This window comes from Castor canadensis, chromosome 1 (assembly GCF_047511655.1).
Source record: "Castor canadensis chromosome 1, mCasCan1.hap1v2, whole genome shotgun sequence".
NCBI lineage: Eukaryota > Metazoa > Chordata > Mammalia > Rodentia > Castoridae > Castor > Castor canadensis.
The window spans coordinates 63,540,174-63,557,381 of NC_133386.1; the positions used below are offsets into that span (position 1 = coordinate 63,540,174).

General features: G+C 36.5%; 1 long non-coding RNA gene across 2 annotated transcripts in view; it reads left to right on the plus strand.

Annotated features, from left to right (window-relative positions):
• LOC141420755 (uncharacterized) overlaps positions 1-16,743 on the plus strand; it is a 109,807-nt gene extending 93,064 nt beyond the window's left edge. For both annotated transcript variants that reach the window (XR_012445324.1, XR_012445325.1), the window contains exons 7-8: positions 14,139-14,309; positions 16,589-16,743. This is a non-coding gene — a long non-coding RNA (uncharacterized lncRNA). The remainder of the gene's footprint in view (positions 1-14,138; positions 14,310-16,588) is intronic.
• The last annotated feature ends 465 nt before the right edge of the window (positions 16,744-17,208 follow it).

Consider the following 17,208-nt stretch of genomic DNA (forward strand, 5'->3'; position numbering starts at 1 on the left):
AAATAAAACTGCCTTACTCATAGATTCTACTCTGCAACACAACTAACTAATAAAAGCAGGCTTTGTAGCAGAATTGATAAGTGATTTCTTCTCCCTGCCTCTCATGTTGGAGATCTAGATTCCAAATCAGGGTCATCCCTAATCACAGATCATTTCTGAGTCATCCTCTGAGCTTTTGAGGTAGTGTATGATAGTTGGAACATGAGGCAGAGAAAGACCTTGGGTTGTAGCAGAAAGAGAGTGTTGGAGCCCAAGACTCAGATCTAGGTTAGAATAAATCAGCACATTACACTTCCAATAAGTAGTAAGGACTTAAAATGACCACTTTTAGAGGTGCTTTAAATTTTTTTCCAGCTATTCATCTGATAAAGGATTAATATATAAAAAGCTCCAAAAATTAAATACCAAAAGAGCAAAAAATCTAATTTACAAATGGGCAAACAAATTAAACAAACAATTCTCAAAGGAAGTACAAAGTACCAATAAGTACATGAAGAAATGTTCAACATCTTAGCCATAAAGGAAATGCAAATAAAAAATGACATCGAGATGCCCTCTCACCCTAGTCAGAATGTCAGTCATCAAGAAGACAAATGCCAAATGCTAGTGTGAATATGAGGGCTGGGGCGGGTGGTGGGGGAGAGGATGGGGAGAGGATGGGGAGAGGAATCCTGTACACTGTTGGTGGGAATGTAAATTCATCCAGCCCCTATGGAAATCAGTATGGAGGCTCCTCAAAAACTACAATATTATCTTGCTAGATCACTCCTGGGCATATATCTGAAGGAATTTAAGTGAGCACACAATCAAGATATCTGCACACCCATGTTTACAGCAGTACTATTCACAGTAGCCAAACTATGGAATCATATGTATGTAAAGAATATACACAATGGAATATGAATCAGTTATAAGAAGAATTAATTATGTTGTTTGCAAGAATATAGATGGAGCTGGAGATCATTGTATTAAATGAAATAAGCCAGACCGAGACAGAGAAATATCAAAACTTATTTCTCATATGTAGAATCTAGACCTAAAAATAACATGAATAACATGAGTACAAAATTGGGGACTATTTAAGGGTGGGAACCAGTGCATGGGAGGACAGCAAAAGGCAAAAGTGAAGGGGGCATAAATATATCCAAAGTACTTTATACTCATATGAACATAGGATAATAAAAACCATTAAGCTTTGCTTAAAAAAGGGAAGGAGATGGGATAAGAAAGAGAAATAGAGGGGGTGGATTTGATCAGAGTATGGTGTATACATGTATGGAAACATCATAATGAAACTCCTTTGTATAATCAACAAACACTAATAAAAAAGACTGAAAAATAAAAGTTATTAACAAATACAAATTTCTCTTCTTCACTGGGTTAACAACTAAGTTCATATGTATTCTTGAAATAGTACATACACTTAGAAACACTTAGAATTCTAATTTTTGGTCACAATTTTCAGTTTCAAAATGGGACAATTGTGTTTCCTCAGTTGTGCTTCAGCACTGCTACCATCAGGCTGTATTGGAGAGCAAAGAAAGAGTTTTTTTCCTTTTTAAGAATCGTAGTCTTAAAAAAAATTATAATACACCAAAGACAATATTTCTGAGTACATAGAAATCAGAGTAAAATGTGGCTTTTTTCTGAGATTTAAATCCACGTTAACCATGAAGCAATTGTGGCTGAATTCATTTGTAATTCCCCTATGCTGAATACAGTCATATTCTCTCTCTAGGTTCCATGGAGTTAGGTTACTTTTTTGACAGTGTTTATAAATATCACAACAACCATTCAGGAGTCCTACTTAAGAAAGATATGTAGGAATAGTAAAAATTTCTTTCAAATAATTATTGCTTTTCATTCATTTTATTTTAAAAATTTTATAGCGTATAATAGTTGTACAGGGGAATACATTGTGATATTTACATTTGTGTTTACAATATATCTTAGTTACTCCATTGTTCTGTCTCTTCTTAGAGCAATTTTAACATGGTTAAAATTCTATTTTCATATGGTTACAAAATACATCTACTGTGTTTGCCCTCATTCCCCTTTCCTTATGCCCATGTACCTCCCACTGGTACCCACCCCTGGAAAAGACCTATTTTACCCTCCTGTCTTTCATTTTTCAATGCATATATATTGACAGTCCAAGGAGATTTCACCTTGGTACTTCAGGCCTGTATATGTTGTGCTTTAGCCATAGCCCTCCCGCCATTGCTTACTCATTTTCTATCACCATGCTCCCCTGATACTCAACAGTTTACAGGACCATGGATTATGTTTTATTCTTATGTAGATGGATTATTTCAATATTTTTCATTCTCTAACAATTTTCTTTCTCCCACATCCCATAGCCCCCTCAGACAGACTCACTAATAAAATTTTGTTCTCTCTCTCACCATATATATGTATGTATATATATATATATATATATATATGAACATATATGTTTCTATATATACATTTAACTTATAGATCTAGCTTCCACATATGAGGGAAAACGTGACCTTTTTTTCCTCAGATACAAATTTATTTTTATTTTTTAAATTAATGAATATATCCTAATAAAAATTTATAATAATAATAAACATGTGACATTTGACTTTTTGAGCCTGGCTTACTTTTCCTAACATGAAGTTCTCCAGTTCTCCATAACCTTTGGTGACATTTGGCCTTCATACTGCTTAATAACAGAAAAAGCTAACATTGTTTAGATGCATAATATGCATCATACATTTCATGTACTCTGATAATAGTGCTATACTATTAGGCAAGTCTTGTTATTGTCCCCATTTTATAATTTATGACACTAGGGTTAGAGAATTTTTGACTCAGAGGTCCAGTAGTCATTGAGAGAGTCGATTTTTCTCACCTCTTCTCTTCTCCATGTTTAGTGGCATGGTGATAGTAACTTGAATTGGCTACAGTGGGAGCATTTACAACATAGAAATGAACAAACGCTACAAATCAGGATTTTCCACCCCTCAAAAACAATTCCTAATCATTTACCAGAATACCGCTTCTGAGACCATATGGTTAGTGAGTGTTAAGGCCAGAATTTGAGAACAAATTTGTTTGACATTAGAGCCCACAATTCTGAATGGTCTATTAAGGTGTTTCACTCAATTATTAGTTCATGACACTTACTAAACACTTTTCCCTTTAAAAACTACTATATTTGATGCTTTGGAACTAATTTTTTTAAATTGCGTTTATTTGGTGGACTAAACACCAAACTGGGAACACATTTAAGGTCATCCAGCTAGCTGTAGACTCTTGCAGTGTGGCCAAATCAGTTGGTAGGGGAGAGTGTGTTTAGCAGCTCCTAGTTCCCCAGCCATAGGTTCAGAGGAATAAATGAGGGGGTTTATTTTTAGTCTCTTCACCTAGGTATTGACAGGCTAGGCAAATTACAGAGGGAGTGGTTTGTAGATATACTGCAGTGAGAAATAATGAAATCAAGACAGGAGTATAGACATAGATCAGACATCTTTTGTGCACAATGATCAGTACCTACCAATACAGGAGTTATAAAAAAGATAAGAGAAAACTTTAAAATTTTTATTTTATAGATGTGTTATGAATATTGTAGCTATGTTTAAAGTTTTCCCTATGTTTTGGAGATACTGTTATCAAATATTTACAAATGAAAGGATATGATCTCTAATTTATTTTTATAAAAATTTGGGGATAGAAGAAATTGAGGCTAGGTAAGTATAGATGAGACAAGATTAGCCAAAGATTGCTGATTTTTGAAGTTAGGTAATGGGTATATGGAAATTTGTTCTATTATTCTGTTTTTTGTATTTGTTTTAAGTGTTCTACTATAAAAAGTAAAATAAATAAACAAACACAACTATTGGACCCAAAAAGTATAGTTCGGTGCTATAAGGCCAAAGTACAAACCTATGCCAAACCCAGGCCAAAGCAGATCTAAGTTTCCATATATTAAAATACAGCAGTGGAATCTTAGTGGAACCTGGACATGAAATGGTTAATCTTATTCTATGGCAAACAAGACTGAAGAAAACATTAATATAAGACCAAGAAGGGAAGAAGGGAAGATTTAAGACGGTAAATAGTTGTTAAGTCCAGTGGATGAGGTTTATGTACCAAACATTTTGACAGATATCTTTTTTTTTGCCAAGATTATTGCATTTATTTTTTTCTTGATCAATTTAATTCTGCAAATTCAACTTCACTATAAAAAGGAGGATGGTGAGTTAGACACACTAACACAACATTTCCAAACATTGAGTGTTTATACAGCATCTTTGGTGGCTTTTTAATGAAAAGCACTGCATTAAAATGTGAATGTTCATCATTTATCATCCAAACATATCCAATTTTATAAAATGATGAGAGTTTATCAGTATCAGTATTAACTGGTAACTAAATTTCATAATAAAACTTTAAAGTCAACTCTCCTCTTACATGCAGCCCTTGCTAGGATTTTTCTTTTAAATTCATCAATCTTATCTTATCTTGGAGCTAAAATGTTCCTTGGACTTTGGCAGCCTTGTGTTTAAGTAAGCTAGGGGTTACAGGCCCAGCCACATTTCTCTCATCTTCAGCGCTGACTTTGTCTTGGTCTCACTCTGCTTAGATTGCTAAAACTAATTAAAAAAAGGTCTTAATTTTCAGTCTAACACCGTCAATCAACTGAAGAGGTTGATGCTACTTCTTCAGAACCTTTGTCTTACATTTCCGCACGAGACCATCGGTCTTCATGGAACTGGGGATAAGGTTGCCACAATTTTGGAGAAGTATTTCTCTTTAAGAAAATATTTAGCACAACTTCTGTTCTCTTCTGAGCTCTCTGAGAAAGAAAGAAAGAGAAAAGAAAAAACTCATTTAACTTAAATTTGCAAACGTCTTGTTTTCCTTTAAGAGCCAACAATATTTAGTACCTTTTCTGGGTCAGGTACTCTGTTGGAAGCTTTCACCAAACTAACATTTAGTGTTAGTCATTATGTCCTGTTTTTTACATAAAGAACTGAGGATTAGGGAGACAAAGATTAAATGACTTGTCCAACCAAGATTACAGCAGTAGTAAATTTTGGATGCACAATTTGAGCTGGTGTCTCCCGATTTTGAAGCCTGGACTAGTTCCTGTTGCCTCAGAGATTATCCAATTAAATGTGTCTTAGTTGGCTCCTTTGGCAGTAGTTTTCAGTTCTGACTTACTTGGTCAGTATGAATTAATTAGAATAGCTGAGTTTATTTAAAATGAATCAGGTCACACGCAAGGGGCGGAGAGTAAAAGAATGAAAGCTGAGAAGGTGAATATGGTTGATGTACTCTCTATACAAGAATGGATTTAGAATTTTTAAACCTGTTGAAGTCACCATAAAAAGGGGACTAAGGTAAAAAGGAGAAAAATAGAGGAGATGAACCAACTCAAGTTATAATACATATATACATGGAAACGTCACAAGGCAACTCCCTGTGTAGCTATCTTAAACAAACAAAAATGTCATTTTTTTTTCTTTTACAAAATCGTAGAATAGGAGGGCAGAACCAGTCCTGTCTGGGGACAGGGTTGGTACCACTGGGTCGGGGGGAGGAGGTGAGAAAAGGGCATAGGAGGGTGAGTACAGTGCAAATACTGTGTATTCATGTACGGAAACAGAAAAATGATACCTCTGAAATTGTTTCAGGAATGGGGGTTGGAGGATAAAGGAGAATGGTGGAGGGTGTGAATTCAACTATATTTGATATATTGTAAGAACTTTTGTAAATGCCGTAATGTACCCCCACCCAGCACAATAGCATAAATAAATAATATAAACAAATCAGAAAAAAATCACTTTCTTTAGAGGGATCACTATTTTACAATAGTCTTCAAGTACCAAGTTTCTTTCACCATAGTACTCAATTAATTATTGGTATGCTAATTTAATATTTTTGAGCTGTCACATTTCAAACAAGGTAGTAAAACAAGTTTCTACAGCATAGTCTCTGTCTGCCAGCTGTTTATAGGAGCATGTACAATTTGACATAATCTTCCCCCCACAATGTAAACTTCATGAGATTTGTTTCTGATTTTTATTTCTGCTTTGCACTTAGAAAAAAATCTTAAAAACAAAGTGAATGTCACTGGAGAACAGTTAAGATGAAGACTTCAGGCAAGTGAGAGTCTTTATTATACTTCTTTGGATTGGTGAGGTTGTCTGCACTGAAAATAAAAATAGAAAAAGCAAAGGCCTTTACACATGAACAAAGATGCAGACAATGGATGTGTTTCTAAGGCTGTTGCATGAATTGTAGGAGGAGTGGTCTAACTGGTGTGAGAACTTTGGAAATAGATTTAAAAGTCTGATACTTCAAAGTAGAGCCCTGGAGTCTAAACCAGGAACTTGTCAAAGACAGTTAATTTTTTTTTTTTTAGTCATTTAGATGTTTCCCTGGATGAAATAATAAAAGGGAAGAAGACATTAGAACAGGGATCATTAGTCAGGTATGGTAGTACATACGATAATCCCTGTGACTCAGGATGCAGAGGCAGGGAGATCATGAGTTTGAATGAGACCAGCCCAGGAAAAGTTAGGGAGACCCTATCTCAAAAACAAAAAGCTCTGAGTGTGTGGCTCAAGTAGTAGAGTGCTTACCTCACAAGCCTGAGGCCTTGGGTTCAATCCTGAGCATCAGAAAACAACAACAACAACAAAAACTGGTATGAAACGACAAAGGAATAGAAATCCAATTAGGAGGAATCCTCATTAGGAAGTGAGATTTTTATCAGAAAGTGTGACCTTTGGAGAACTTGTAGAAGAAAACAGAATTTGGGGATCACATAGCTGGTGACGAAAGAGACACATGTGGGCAACCATGTGTAGTGGTGACGATTCTAGGACTGAGTGAATGGACACTCAGATGATGAAGAATAAAGTGAAACAACAAAATTCAGTTTGTGAGCAGCTAAGCTGGATAGCACAAGGGGGATTTCAGCCTCTATGCAGAAGACAAGAGAAGATGTAGCATAGAACAGGCAGGCAGAGGTGAATATTAGAAGATAAATCTGAAAGTTAGAAGTTGCAAGTCCTCAAAAATAAAGCGTCTCAGATTGGTTTATAGCTTGCTTCGAGTTAAGATGGACTTTCGTCTGCAGTGCCTCATGAGTGGCTGATACGCCAGCATGTGGTCGCATTCTAGAGACCGTAAAATGCTTGTGTTCTTCCTTTCAATGAGATTTGGGATTAAAGACCAATCAAACTGTCCAAGTAGAAGAACTATGGGGATTTTTTATTAGTGATAGAGAGAAAATATGATAAAAAACATCTGGAATAAAACACGTTCAACTGATTAGATATATTCCCCTGACTGCCATATGCACAGAAACACATGAATTACATGTGTATATAAAGCTGTGAATATATCTTGGCATATCTCCTGGAAAAGATGCCAAGTTTTATATATCTATCTATATATACACACATATAGATACGCATATACATATTGTATACGGAGTTGGATTGGTTGGTATTGAGGTATTTATTTAGTCCATTAGACACTAACAAGCTATTGAAGAAGTAAAATCAGAAAACAATGCCAATTGAACCTTATGTGCCTGCTAAGGCGGCCGTGCAGACTTTCCTCAAGGCAAGAAGATGGACTCCTGCTTATACCAAGTTGTGTACCCTGTGTTACTAGATAAATACTTGTTAATTGACTGACTAAATGAACTGTCACAGTTCCTTCTAGCACATCTGTCACATGGCCAGGACAAATTCTGGCCATGTAGGAAGTGGAGAAGGTATAGATTCAAATCTTTGGGTGACTGAGATATTTAGGGGCAAACATGCTCTCAGCACATCCTGTCCCCAAATCACTAATACTGAATTAGGTCAAACTCAGGTCCCGTTTCTCTAATTACTTGGAAATTCCTACTGACCTTCCTTATAAAATTATGGTCTCTATGACACAGCTTTGTGGTGAAAGAATTAAGAGTGGTATTCCCCCTGTTTAATTACACATATTCTGCTGATCAAAGTTTCCTAAGAGCCAAGTCCAAGGCAAAGGCAGACAGTACTTGAAACAATCAAATAAAAAAAAAAGTAGCTTTTTGTTCCTCCCAAAAGAAATTCAATCAGACTTTTCACACTGAGATCCAAGAGAAGCTATCGAGGTATGCTTTCCTTTTCTACTTTTCTTCATTTCTGAGAGTCTTTATTGGTCATTAGACTACCAGGGATAGCTAATATTTTCCACATATAGTCTTTTTCTCTCCTTTTGTGGCCATATTTTTCTCATTTTTAATTAGCCCATTGATCTTAAAGAGCTGCAAGTAACTTATAGGAAAAGTTTCAACAGCATCCTTCTTTGGAGCAATTCCATTTGTGTGTCATTTATACTCTACATTTCCATTGTTTTACTTCTACAGTAATTTACAAAATTACTACTAAAAATAACAGCATCTGTATTTCTGATTACCTGTTTCATATTTAATGAGAGTTACTCCCAACCAAAAGTCATATGTTTCTTTTCCAGATATCATAAATAAATTATTTTTAACCAGAGGTTTTTTTTTTTAATGAATGGACTAGTTATCCGTAATTATTGGAGCATACATGGAAACTTTTTTTAAATCAGTGTAATGGATCGAATCTATTACTGCCTACCCTTAGAATATAATCACAAAATTATGGATGCTTCAAAAATGATTGTGAGTCAACAAAACTTCAATAAATGTGTTCCTGCATACTTGTTTTTCCATTTTTGTGAAATAGGAATGTTTATAGATAACTGATACATTTACTGTGTTCATGATACACACAATGATGCATGTATAACATATTCTGAACTATACATATATATATATATTTATTTATATGCCAAAAAATTGAATAGTTGTAGCTAGTGTGAGATTGAGTAGTAAAAAACTACAAAATACTATAAAAAGTTGCTTGGACATGCCTTAAAAACTTGATATGACCACTCCATCTTTCAGATAAATTGTCAGGTTTTACATTTTCAGATAAAACCTTAGGTTTTTCTGGTTTCATAATCTGTCCTAAATAGCAGTGCTGTCTTTGTCCTTTAGAAAATCCCTGACTTTTAAGGATAAGAAGTAAAGTTTATATGGAGATTTTCTATTCAATAACTCTGCTCCTCTTTAGTGTTCTTAAGTCCTACAAAGTCACTACTTAAAGTTTAAACATTTCCTGTGGTTTATCTTTGTGAATGTTTGGAAGACTCATTTATGTGGAATATGTGACACAAAGTGATCCAAGACACAGTAAAAATGATTAACCTGGATTTATTCTGATGAAAATTTATTGACATAATTTTCATTATTCACTCTTTTAGAGAGAGGAAGTAAAACCCAGAAGTTGTGGGAGGCAGAATATTTGATTCTCAGAACTGGAAGAGACATTGAAGGCCAGGAAGTTCAATCACGTGATCAGACTCTGAGTCTTCATCCTAAAGAATCAGAAAAAATATGTATTTTCATTGCTTAAAATTGAGTTGGGGCAAACAATGAGATTGAGAAAAAGATTCCATTATTTTTCTGAATGCAAAATTGCTTTAAAAGGGAACTTTTTTATGTCCTTATTTCAAAATCATGACAAATTTTTCCCCCTTCAGACTCTTGATTTTAGTGTTGCCTGAAGACTGAATTCTGCCACATCAAGTGAAGGTGAAATTAGCTTAGGGTGTGGAAGATTTTCATGATCTGGGGATTGGTTCAAAGCATGACTGGCACCAGCAAGCTTGATAATTGGCCCTCATAGGATTTCCCATGTTTCTGTGGGGAAACATTTAGAAAGGGATATTTTCTGCCTCCTTATGGGAACATTCCAGGTAATTTTGAGTTATGCTTGTGTGGCTGCAAATTATGTAAAGGGATTTTTGATGTTGGCGATAAAACTAGTTGGACAGTGTGGTCACAGCCCTACTGACCACAAAAAAGTGAATAATTAAAATTCATCACTTTTCTTTTTTGAAATAGGGCTCAGTATGTAGCCCAGGCTGGCCTTAAACTCACAGTTGTTCTGCCTCCATTTCCCTAATGCTGGGATTGCAGGTGTGAGCTCCTATGCCCAGCTTCAGTGCCTCTTTTGAGATGACAGTAAGTGATCAGATAAATATAATAACATCAAAGAAAAAAACCTGAAGAACTGTGTGAGAACTGATGTTAATATCTAGCTGTAAAACGTCTCTTCTCCACTATTTTGCTAGCATGGAAAATCATAGAGAATGTGTGTATTTTTTGCACAAGACTTTTTTTTCCCCTTTGACCTAGTTCTAGGTAAACCTGCAATTTCATTTTCCAAATCTTATACATACTCTAGTTCTTACATCAAAGCACTGTTGACTGAAACTATATAGAAACCTTGGCCTCCAACCAGAGAAGCCTAAATGCAGGAAAGTAAGGATAAATTAAAGTGACAGGGTCTCAGCAGTGGAAATTAGTGCAACTCTTCTAATTGCATGTCTAGCCTGAATGATGGGATACTTAATTCTTACACATCCCAGACAATTGCTTTATACTAACATGAGCTCTGGGAGAAAGGCAGATTCCACAGACATATGGAGCAGTAGATGGAGTGGAAAAATAAATCAGAGGCCCCAGCCACTCTGCAAAAAAAAATGCTTTATCTACATTGTTAATAAAAGTGTTGCCACTGTTAAGCACCATTGATATGGTCCTCTTGATCCATTCTTTTCACAAAAACTAAACATTAAATAATTAAATGATAGGGATCTACCCTGCCTGTGTTAACTTTTGTGCCACAAAACCACAACAAAAGCACGTTGGTAAAGGCATCGTTCAGTTAGTACAAGGCAAGTACACAAACCTAAATATGAATCCCAAGGGACAAATGGATCAGGAACAACAGCATCCTCTTCTCCCTCTACTATAAGGACTGCTAATAAAAGCCTTCAAAACTAGCATGGGTTCTTATATCTATTTAACCTTTCGCCCCAAGAAGCAAAGAGCATCTGGTTAAGTGGAGAGGAAAAGCACAGCAACTTTTCATTATCAGAGCTCCCAGGCAGAGTGTGGGGAAGCTGGAGCTGCCAAGCCTGGGTTAAATGCTTGTTGCCTTCACTGCCTGAGGCCATCTAGCGTGTTTAGAAATGATTAAGTACTGCAGCCTAGAAAGGACCTGTCCTGAGCGTTCATCTCTGACTTCCAGCAGAAAGGAGAGGCTGGCAATGACAGAGGCAGATGGATGAGTCTCATTAGTATGGCGAGGCAGCGAACCAGACTGCCTTCACAGAGCTGTCCAAAAAAGAGGGAGCAAATTAAAATAGGATCTGGGAAAACCAATGAGCAAGTGTTTTAACTCTCTGCTACCTGGTTTCTTCAGGCGGGAGGTTATATAGCCAGCTGGCTTACTCTGAATTGCTGCTGCACCATGAAATGAGAGAGGCTTTGCAGGCTCATAGTTACATACAGTCTGTCATCTTTTTTTTTCGTGTGTGTGTGTGTCCTTTAAAATATGGTTCCTGCGTTTCCTACAACAGAACAACGCAGATGATTTCATTCTTAAGCATGTGTTACTGCTGCTGAGCAGAGCAGGATGGAAGGGAGAGTGGGAGAGACTTCTGTCTGCGGAGAAGTGCATCACACATGCACTTCACCCACTTGGAGAGGCTGCATGAGGATCAGTGCTTTGCTCAGGAGTCAGGGTTGCACATGAGAGGGCTGAGACCCATTCTGGAGAAGTGGCTACTGTACCCATAGCCTTTTACAATGAAGGGACTTCGGTTGTGTTGAGGGATGCCTAAGGGACAGAAAATTAGCAAACTCTTACCTGAGAGAGCTGTTCCAGGGAAGTGTGTACTCATAAGATTTTGTGATATTCTTGATAGGTCGCTCCTGTATTAGAGGACCAAGGTCAGATGAAACTTCTTGTGAGTTTTCTGAGTGCTATCAAATGGGTAAGCCACTGAATAATAGATTTGCTCTGACGAAGGCCTTTGACTTCTTCTGTTCAATTGTTCACTTTTATCTTAGACTTGGGTAGGGGATAGATACATAGCACACTTAATGCTATGGGTCATTCCTTAAAACTTTGAAAAAAGTTAATAAAAAGTATTTAATTGCTTATTCATTTATTTGACAAACATTTACTGGATCCTTTGGATGCTATGAAGCAAAAGTTGAGGTAACCAAAAAAGAGTGAATACCATGAATTCTGTGATCAAAGTCTAGTAGGAGAAGACAGAAAAGTAGAGTAGCTATATGAAAGGTTTCTAGAATAGTGCTGCTTCAAGAGCTGAGTGGAGGGTGAACAATGATTGATACATAGAATCTGCCACCAAACAATTATGGTTCAGGGTAGAAGCCAGACAGGTGAACAAATCAATCTTAGATCAAGGAGTTAAAAAAAAAAGTGTCAACTAGATATACAAGAATCCTGTTGTGAGAATGCTGATGCACAAGCAATTAATTCTGCCTGGGTGGAAAGCAAAAGACTTCACAGTGTAGTTGGCACGTATGTGGCGTTATGCAGGACACACTGAAGGCACGGTCTTTAAATAAAGAAAATTTATAAATAAAGAATGGGTTTTGTTCTCAGAAACCCATTCCAAATATATTCTTGCTCAGTCAAGGTTGTGTCAATGTTAGGTCTTACTTCATCTTCACTTGTTCCAGTTGACTGTGTGCCAAAAAAAGGGAAACATTTCTGAAGCTCCATGAGCAATCATGAGGACAAAATGTGGGCAAGTCAATGAGACTGGAGTTGGCTGAAGCCTTTTTGATGCAGATTGGATTGTGTGTGCCTTTCTACAACACAGAGAATCTTAATTTGCAAAGAGCTGCTGGTTTACCTTCAAATGGACACCTTCAATTCTCTTTCTAATATTTTAATCCTCTACAGTATGAACTCCAGATCACAGGATCCCAGGTTATACATTTGTTCCTGGGAAATTATTATTTTTACAAATCTGAACTCAAACCTGGTAAGTTTTCAGTCTGAAAACAAAGATCATAATGCAACTTGCTCCAAATTTTTAAAAGCATAAGCTATACAATGGGCAGAAAATTGTTTTTGGACCACAATCATTATTGTGTAACTTACCAACTGAACCCAGTTCCCTAGTTGTAAATTCCAGAGCATCCCCAAACCTTTACTTGGAATTATTACCTGAAAAGAGCTAAAAAGGTAAGTATCACACGATGATATGCGTAACATGTAAACAAGAGCTTACTGATAAATAAAAAGGAATTTTAGGGGCTAGAGCATTCTGAATTCTTATAACGACAGCGTAATAAAAAATATGTGTTCTCCCTCATGTCACCATTGTTTTTCACATAGATTTTCTGTGCACACTTACGTAACTCCTGTTGATATTAGGTCCTGAGTGGCTGAGCCAGTTGACTTTGCATTTTAGAGTTGCTTCTGCTTCCTTATTCTTCCAAATATAAGAGGAAACCATTTCTCATATTTATCCTCATGTAAAATGTACGTGGATAAATCATTTAACTAAATGTAAGGTGTCAGAAAATGGTTCATTCAAAGAAAATAATATTATGCAGTATAAACTCCCATTAAGTTGTAATGTAGCTGACATGAATTGAGGGAGATTAAGTCTAAGACTCTTTCTCTTGTGACATTTGTTCAAATAAATAAAGGTAACAGAACGGAAAAGTTGATGCTTTCTTCTCATTTTGCCTATAAATTTTACCCATGTATTTTTTAAGCCACATTTATTCACAGTGCAGTGTTGCAGGGTATATTAAGTGAGTCCTGGATGGTAGTGATAACTGTCAGTAAAGCAGGGTCATAATTGACCTTTGTCACTGGAAAAAGGTTGGCTACCTAAAGATAAACTTTCATGTTGAATTTGGAATGTAAAGAGAAGGGTCAAGGCCACGGAAGGAGAACATCTGAATAGAAATCTATGAATATTTCATGTCTGTTAAGAGGTTGGAAACTTGGTATGACATTATCCTGACCCTCGTCCTAAAATACTTTCAAAAGAATATTCTGATCAGCAGCTGACAACTTAAGCAAAGAAGGTTTTTTCTTACTAAGGAGAAAAATTAAGTAGTGATGTAAAAGTGTCTGTACTTAATGCTGTTCTAGATGAACTAAACTGAATGTCTCTGTTCTGGAAGGATAAGGCCCACCACTAACCAGCTGGAAACTTTACCAATATATTGTTTCCCTTAGGGTTTGGATCTCCAGCTCCCACCATAAGCCACTCTGTTGCCTTAGATCCAAACAGGAAGACTGAGAAGAGGCACAGCCACTCCAAACTTCAGCACAGAGTATTAATAAATACTCAGTGGACACTTGCCAGATTAACTGGATGTGCAGCTGCCTCTACTCCAAGATACCAAGGTACTGTCAAAGCACAAATTTAGTCAATAAATGGTAATATATGGAGAAAGGAACAGGTGTCAAATGCAGGCCACCTGAACATTTCATATAATAACTATAATAGCTAGCACTTAATATCTGCCAGACACTCCACTAAATTATGCAAATATATTATGTTTGTCAAATAGGTTCCATCATTACCTTCACTGTTTACGTGAAGAAACTGAGATACACAGAAGCCCAGACAGTTTTGAAATCATAGAGGTAGTAGTGGACTGAATCTAGAGGTGCCAAATTTCTGTAGTCTAGTGGAGTAGATTATTTTAGTAAGCAAAACTCAGTTGGGAACACTGAATTAGTTGTGTGGTAGAAATTTCATATGTGAAAGAAATTGGAGAAATAAGAAATACAAAGTTTGAAGAATTTAAAAAAGAGTAGCCTTTAAAAAAGCCAGGTAGGAAAAACAAAAACATCTGGGACAGGTTTTAGTGATGAGTGATAATGTCTTTGGACTGAAGCAAACAAAAATAGAAAATTTGCTCAATTAACAGTGCTGAGCAGCTGTTGAGCTTATGTCTTATGTGATCCATGGTAACCTTCAGAAACTATCTGTCCCTGGGGTGATCTTGGAAGCCTTACATTAAACTCTTCTCTGTGACCATCTAAGTCTGTACCTAGGACATTTCTTTCAACCTGGATCTACCCTAGCATCCTAGATGCCCTGGTCTGGCAGCTAGTTAGGACCTGACAGGTTTTGGAGGTAGAAGGCTTGTCTATATGCTCCTCTACATTGATTTCTGTGGGACTTTATGACTTTACCTGAAACCTAGAAAACAGGAACACCTGAGGTGTGGTGAAGCGGGCTGTGGGGGGAGACTTTTGGCATTATAATTCTAGGAACCATTTGGCCTTACTAACTAACTAAATAAAGCAGCCTATTCAAGAGCCTAGTTCGGAAGGTAGACATTTATAATAGGTTCACCGTCTAGCTAAGGCTGCTGCTTTTATACTAAAATCTTAACCAAGAAATTCATCTAGCATTGAAGGAATCATATTCACTGAGGAGAAAAAGAGTTTTTGGTGTGTACGGGTAATGTCTTTAGGGTTCTAAGTACAAAATTAGGTTTTTTCAGGAAACCTAGAAACCTGCTGTGGTTTGAAATTCTCCTGTTGGGCATAAAAAACAACAGTTTGTGTATAGTTCTGCTTATGAGCTAACAGGTGTCTAGAAATGAAGAAATGAGCCACATTTCTATGATAGAGTGCCACATAATATCAGAGCCAATAAGTTTCCTTTGAAAAAATTACTCTAATTCTATCACTATTGGTTTATAATAAAAACAGAGCTTGACCTGCAAGTTAATAAAGAAAGCATGTTTACTAATTAGGCTTTATTCTCATTGTCCCATGTTAATTGCAAAATATCCATCTATCTCATTTATGAATATGTTAATTTATGTCAAAGAGGCACAAGTTTTGAGTATGCAAACTCTCCCTTTAATTAGATCAAAGGAAGGTCCATCACAGCTTTATAAGATGGATTCTAATTTTTAATCAGTAAAATAAGTTTAGCTCCTAAAAGACATGTTCTTTTGACAGTTGGAAAACACTAATTAACAGACATAACTGTATTAATTGCATTATATCACTGCATTCTTATCAGTTAGCTTATATTGCCTTTTACTAATGCAAACAGTCTGTGGCTTTGGTAGAGTCACCTCATAATTGTCTTTCTAATGCTAACTAGCAATCAATGCATGTAAAATTTCTAGTGTTTCTTTAGGGAATTCTATATAAAAGACATAGTCTCTCTTTTGAGTTATGCCATGCTATTTAGTGTAATTAGTCCTAAAGCTGCACCTATCATATTATCAGCTTCCTGAGAGATCAAGAACACATGTTATTTGTTTAAGAGCAAAGAATTATAATAGTTTCCTTTAGGAATCTTTCTGCCATAGGCTAAATGGAACTTTGTGACCTACCAAATAACTTCAAACTCATAACAATTAAAAATTTATATCTTTAAAAGAACCTGTTAAAAGACTTTAACAGGGAGAAAATATCTTGAAAAGGTTTTGTGCTGTTGGCCCCAGAGTTTATCGACAGTCTTTTATCCCCAAACCAGAAGGACAGCCAGGAATATTGCTCCTCACCCAGCCTTTTTCTCTACAGCTTTCAAAGCTCACCTCAGACACACAGGAGAGAAACACTCATTGCCTCACAGTCAGCCCCCTTCTTGATCCTGCCTGGAAAGATGTCATTTTGTGGTAATTGTGGACATCTTTGCTTTTTCCATGTAGGCATGCTGCTCAAATGGGATACTCTTCTCACATTGGTGACTAAAGATGCTTTAAGATCATCTGGATCACATTCCACTAAGTGTTCTTGAGGTAAATTCCTTCATGTCCTGTGGAATTTGTCTGCCTTAGAACCTTTTGGTTAAGTCTTGATGATGGAGCACAAATGTTTCTTTCCTACTATCTGAAAAGTATTAGCAATAAAAATGTGCAGAATGGTTTCGTTCTAATGAGTAGTCCATGACTGTGAGACGGAATATAGAGAAAATGAGAATCATGCAGAGGCTGACAAGGCAATAGGAAGTGGCTGCACTGCAACTAAGTCACACCCAGGGGAAGCCATTAAGGCCTAATTTTGGATCCTCTAAATCCACATATAATGAAAATCCTCCAGTGCTAGGACAGGCTAGTTCTGCAGGTTTGTGAGGTGTTAAGTGGCCTCACTTGTGTGTGGCTAGTTTATTTTTCTGAAAACTTGTACTTGACTCCAAAAGCCATGTGAGTTCACAGCAGAGAGAGAAGTAAAACTGACATTTATGAAAATACCACCCTTGTACTTTGGAGCTACCGGGACCACAGGCACAATCTTCACAAACTAATTGTAGGATGCAAAAATGTCACTG